This window comes from Lycium ferocissimum, chromosome 7 (assembly GCF_029784015.1).
Source record: "Lycium ferocissimum isolate CSIRO_LF1 chromosome 7, AGI_CSIRO_Lferr_CH_V1, whole genome shotgun sequence".
NCBI lineage: Eukaryota > Viridiplantae > Streptophyta > Magnoliopsida > Solanales > Solanaceae > Lycium > Lycium ferocissimum.
The window spans coordinates 58,202,958-58,209,616 of record NC_081348.1 but is presented as its reverse complement, the minus strand read 5'-3'; the positions used below and the strand labels follow the sequence as shown (position 1 = coordinate 58,209,616).

Sequence of the window (6,659 nt, the reverse complement as noted above, 5' to 3'; positions counted from 1 at the left end):
TTTTTTTTTTTTTTTTTAAATATTTTTTCCCGTCATATCTAAGAGACAATGTTCGGTAAATATTTGACGACGACTAAAAGTGTTAACTTTTGACAAACTTAATCGATCAAAACTGTTAAGTGTATACTTAAGAGACTATTTTGAACCCACCCTCAAACATAAGGGAGTATTTTTGTCATTTTCTCTCATTCATTTTCGGTCTCAAGATTAGCTACTTATAAAAGAATTCAATCCAACAACAGTAATATGTATGGCTTAGAAAATCACACGAGAATTAACTGAATATTACCTCTTCTTCTTGAAGCTAAAAGGTTGATTGCCTTCTTCTTCTTGAACATTTTCCTTCGTCCCAAACACACCCTAAATGTTTCTTAGTGTTCTTGACAAAGTTAAAAAAGATACAAACTTGCCTTTTCTGCAAGAAACTGAATCTATGGATTTTTCAAATACATTTTCTGGAGAAACCTTTTGTTCTTTTCTTGAAATGCTCTATTCAGATGCACGTCTCAATCAAATTTTTCTGTTATATGTGGACTTCCTACTGTTGTTCATCCTGTTAGTTGTCCTAGTTTGTAAGATATCATTGAGGAAGTTATTATGTCACTTAAAATGTTATGGAGTTTCTAAGTTGTCCCTTTCTTCAGCCATTTTTAATGGATGTTTGGGCTTAGGATACATAGCATTTGGAGCATGGAAGCTCAAAGAGCAGCACCATAAATATGAAATTCTTCTACTTCTTGTTCATGGCATTACATGGTTATTTGTAAGTTCATTCATAAGTCTATGCAATCAGCAAAGTTTCCTTATAGTGAAGCTTTATTCAATTATTGCATTCTTGTTAGCAATGTTTATTTGCATAATATCTGTGGAAATATGATCATCACAATGTGATAGAAAGTAAAGTGATATTAAATGCACTATCTTTTCTTGGAGCAATGCTTTTGATCTGCAGTGGATTTAAGGGAGGTGAATATGATGACATTGGGGGTACTGATCTTTGTGATGAGACATTTTATAAGCCTTTACAACAACGTGAAGATGGAATTAGTAATGAGACTCCATTTGCAGATGCTGGATTTCTTGGAAAATTATCATTTTGGTGGTTGAATCCATTAATGAAGAGAGGTAAAAAGAAGATTCTTGAGGACAAAGACGTTCCTCATCTAAGATCAGCCGACAGAGCAGGAACATGTTTTGATCTGTTCAATGAGCAACTGAATATGCTAAAAAGAAAAGACCCTTTAGGAAAACCTTCTATACTAATGGCAATACTTGTCTGCCAGCACAAATCCATTCTCATATCAGGGACGTTTGCTCTAATTAAGATCTTAACGCTGACGACAGGACCGTTGTTTCTTCATACCTTCATCGAGGTTGCTGAGGGAAGAGAAGCGTTTAAGTATGAGGGCTATGCTCTAACAGCCTGCTTTTTCCTTGCGAAATGCTTGGAATCTCTAGCAGAGAGGCAGTGGCACTTTAGAAGTAGACTGATTGGACTACAAGTCAGATCTTCACTAACTGCAGCTATCTTTCACAAACAACTCCATGTCTTAAATGCGGCCAAGAAAACTCATTCTCCTGGACAGATTATGAACTATGTCAATTTAGATGCTTATAAAATAGGTGAATTCCCCTTTTGGTTTCATCAGATATGGACGACGATTCTTCAGGTCGTCCTAGTGTTATGTGTAATGTACTATTCTATAGGGGTAGCTGCATCAGCAGCATTAGTGATTGTAATATTAACTGTACTAGTAAATTCCCCATTAGCCAAGTTGCAGCTTAAGTATCAGACTAACCTCACGATAGCGCAAGATAAAAGGCTAAAGGCCATCACAGAAGCGCTTGCGCATATGAAGATTCTGAAGTTATATTCTTGGGAAAAACATTTCTTGGACGCGATAAACAAGTTGAGATTAGAAGAAATCAAGTGGCTATCATCTGTTCAAACACAAAAAGGATACTACCTCCTCCTTTTTTGGTCATCTCCCATTGTGGTCTCATCTTCCACTTTTGTAACTTGTTACTTGTTTGGAGTTCCTCTTCATGTCAGCAATGTTTTCACATTTCTAGCCTCTATAAGGCTTGTTCAAGACCCCATTAGAAGACTCCCTGATGTTGTCGGGGCGTTTATTGAAGCAAAGGTTTCACTGTCGAGGATAGTGAAATTTCTTGAGGAACCTGACATGCATACAAGGGACATGAAGCAAAGGCAGGATAATGTGACTATTTCTGTAAACTGCACTGATGTTTCTTGGGAGATGAATTCCTTAAAGCCCACACTAAAGAACATAAATCTGGAGATTAAATATGGTGAAAAAGTAGCTGTATGTGGTGAAGTTGGCTCAGGGAAATCTACTCTGATGTCTTTGATTCTTGGAGAAGTTCCATACATCAATGGCACAGTAAGTCCTTATTGTTTTGTTTACCTGATTTTGATATTGGTAGCGAATACCTACTGTATCGGCCTAATCAGAAAATGTTACTGTTTTTTTTTTTTTTTTTTTTTTTTCAGGTTGAGGTTTATGGAAAGATAGCATATGTTTCTCAGACAGCTTGGATTCAGACAGGGACTATAGAAGAAAACATATTATTTGGATCCAATATGGAACCACAGAGGTATCGACAAGCTCTAGAAAGGAGTTCACTGGTGAAAGACTTGGAGATGCTTCCATTTGGTGATCTTACTGAGATAGGAGAAAGAGGTAGCAATTTGAGTGGAGGGCAAAAGCAAAGAGTTCAACTAGCTCATGCCCTTTATCAGGATGCAGATATTTACCTCTTGGATGATCCATTTAGTGCTGTAGACGCACATACCTCGACTAATCTATTTAATGTACTTTATAATGAAAATATCAAGTCTTTACCATTTGGCTTCCTTTAAAACCATATGCAATATTGAAAATTATCCTCAACTTTCCGCATTTTGATTTGGCAGGATTATGTCATGGGAGCTCTATCAGGAAAAACTGTGCTGCTGGTAACACACCAAGTTGAATTTCTTCCAGAGTCTGATTCTATTTTGGTTAGTAACCTCCATGAAGAACTCCGCTAATCCTATTTGTGTCCTCTGGTAATTTTTCACTTATTCTCTGATCTAAAGTACTTAGGAATCTTTACCCATCTCGATCAGAAAGGCAGCAATCCAAGAAAGTTGACAACAATTTATTTAACTAGCCCTTGCATTATTGCAGTAATATGACGAAATTTCAGTTAGATGTTTGAAGGAGTATTATAGTTTATCACCATTTTAACCAGGTCTCTTTCAATTTCACAGCTAATATCTAGTGGGAAGATCAAGAAATCTGGTACCTTTGATGAGTGCTGTCAAAAAGTAAGGAATTTCAGGACCTTGTCAATGCACAAAAAGCTCCTTCTGATCCTAAATGTCAAGAAATATATGCTTCTAAAAGGCCTAAAGCTGCTGAGATAGAGAGTGATAATGTTTGCTCCGAGGAACGTGATGTAGTTCCTTTAAAAGGAGATCAATTAATCAAAGCAGAAGAACGAGAAGTAAGAGACGCTGGATTGAAGCCATACATTCAATATCTAAAGCATTACAAAGGATTCTTGTATTTCTCCTTAGCAGTCATTGTTCACACAACGTTTGTAGTTGGGCAGTATATACAGAGCTACAAGTTGGCTACTGACCTTCAAGATTCCAGTGTTAGCAGATTAAAGCTAATCAAGGTCTACACAGTTATTGGTTTTGGTTTAATACTCTTTCTGATTTTAAGATCCCTATTAACAGTAAAGATGGGGCTTGGTGCATCAAAATCAGTTTACTCTACATTGTCAAGCTCTCTTTTCTTTGCACCAATGTCTTTTTTTGACTCAACGCCTTTAGGAAGAATGCTTAGTCGGGTAAGAATGGATGATAAATGTATACTACATCTTGATCTTAGTTTTACTTGGGTGATCATTGAAGATTATTCATTTGTTTTGCAGGTATCTTCAGATTTGAGCATTGTTGACATTGAATTGCCTTTCTTAATAAACTTTACTATTGGATCAATCATTATTTCATACTCTAGCTATGTCATCTTGTGTTACTTTGCTCCAGAGGTCCTGCTAGTCATCTTGTTTATGATTTACGTAACTATATTAGTTCAGGTAATAGACATTTTTATAACTTTTAAGTTCTTATAACACCTTATAGCTTTCACATGTTAGTAGTTACTTTTTAGTTGAATAATGCTGGCATGATGACTATTACAACTTGTGTAAATTTATCAACACATTTTATCATGCAGAGATACTACAATGCTTCTGCTAAAGAACTGATGAGATTAGATGGAACGACAAAGTCTTTTGTTTCCAACAATTTAGCTGAAAGCATTTCTGGGATAATAACGATTAGAGCTTTTGGGCAGGAAAGCCGTTTCTTTTTCAAGAACTTGGAGTTTATTGATAAAAATGCTAGGCCAATTTCCATACTTTCTCAGCAACTGAATGGCTAATTCTACGTTTGGAGATGATGTGCGCGATTATTATGTCCTCCTGGATGCTTGGCATGACATCATTTCATAGAGCTACTTCTGTGTCTGGTTTGTTCCATTTATGGTTTGGTATATGACATTATCTAAGTCCTACTTGTGCGTACCAGAAAATCTTAGATTGAATCTTATTGCTGACAGGACTTACCGGAATGGCATTCTCCTATGGCCTATCACTAAATGCAGTTCTTGTTTGGTGTGTTCAATGTCAATGCAAGCTAGCAAATTCAATTATCTCTGTAGAAAGGCTAGAACAATACATGAGAATACCTAGTGAAGAATCTGAAATAGTGCAAATAAACCACCATTTACCTGGTTGGCCTACGCGTGGCAAAGTGGAAATTCGTGACCTAAAGGTATGTTTCTTTCGGTAGCAAAAACCGTCAATTTGTTCATGAACGCTGCTAATCTCTCGTACGTTTTTTTTGAAGCAGCTGAGGTACAGGCTAAACATTAGTTCTTCAAGGTATTAGCTGTACATTTGAACGGGGACAAAAGATTGGAGTTGTAGGCCGGACAGGCAGTGGGAAAACAACTCTTATCAGTGCATTGTTTCGCCTAGTTGAGCCTACAGATGGCAAGATCATCATCGATGACTGTGATATTTCAACGATTAGGCTTCATGATCTTAGATCGCGTATTGGAATTATTCCACAAGATCCTACACTATTTACAGGTTCTGTAAGATACAATTTAGACCCCTTGTCAGAATATAGTGATGACCAGATATGGAAGGTAAGTTTTATATACATATGTAATCTCATTGCTAATGTTTCTAAGTTACTAACAGATATTTGTTTTTGAAGGTTCTTGGTAAGTGTCAGCTTAGAGAGGCTGTCCAAGAAAAAGAAGGGGGACTAGATTCCTCAGGTTAGATCATCTAAAATAAGAGTAGTAATTTTACTGTTTTTATGTATTAGAAGATAACAATAGTAGTATGAGCAAATTGCAGTTCTACAAGATGGATCAAACTGGAGCATGGGACAGAGACAATTGTTCTGTCTCGGACGTGCACTGTTGAAGAGGAGTCAAATTCTAGTGCTAGATGAAGCCACTGCATCCATTGACAATGCCACTGATGCAATTCTCCAGAAAACAATCAGGCTAGAATATGCAGACTGCACAGTTATAACAGTAGCTCACAGAATTCCAACAGTAATGGATTACACAAAAGTTTTAGCAATAATTGATGGTGAGTTACTTATATTATTCCAACAATGTTATTTCCTTTGTCCCAATTATGTCACACTCCAAAATAATAATTTTGGATGGAGGAAGTATCTTTTCACTTTGACTTCACACCTAGCCTTCCATACTCGCTTTGTGATCCCTACTAATTTGGATTCGCGTCGTATAAGACCCATTAAAGGGAAGAGTGCTCCGTACTGCAATTTTTTCTATTCTTAGGACTTGAAACCCAAAACATCTAGTTAAGGGTGGAGGGATCCTATCCATTTCACTACAACCCTCGATTGTACAAAGAAAGTATCTATTTCATAATGTGTTGAAGCTTACAATTGCACATTGTTGATCTTCCAGGGAAGTTGGTTGAGTTTGATGAGCCAAAGAAGCTGATAAACAAAGAGGGTTCATTATTTGGAATGCTTGTTAAAGAGTACTGGGCTCGCACAGAAAAGTGAAAGCACGAGAGAATTTTGACATTCCATCTAGGTGAATTCTTTGCCGATCCCGATTTGTTTGGGATTGAAGCGTAGTTATTGTATCTATGTAAATATTTATTGTATCTATGTAAATATTTTTGTCTAAACTTCAAGCTAGTTAAGAAAAATAACTAAATATAATTCCTAACTTACATAAAATTAAGGTAACCAGTTATTATTTCATCCATCCTATGCTATTTAAAACTCAAGAATTTTATATTATAATTACAGGCTTTATGCAACTTCATTTTTCTCAATAACCAATCATGTCAAGAAAAATGAAAAAATTATGTGTAAACGTGAAAACTTTATGACATGCTTTCTAGATTCAAATCAGATAAAAGGTTCTGACATGTCAATACTCTTCTTTTTTCAAATGAATTTTGGCTTTTATTAATAATTAAAAAAAACTCAACTAGGACAAGTACAACTAAGGAGGGCCAAACCTTACCTTGCTAATCTTAACGAGGTAGTAACCTTATCTGTCTAATAAGCATGAAGA

General features: G+C 36.1%; 1 pseudogene; it reads left to right on the top strand.

Annotated features, from left to right (window-relative positions):
- Nucleotides 1-261: 261 nt before the first annotated feature.
- LOC132065765 (ABC transporter C family member 10-like) lies at nt 262-6,316 on the top strand (annotated as a pseudogene).
- The last annotated feature ends 343 nt before the right edge of the window (nt 6,317-6,659 follow it).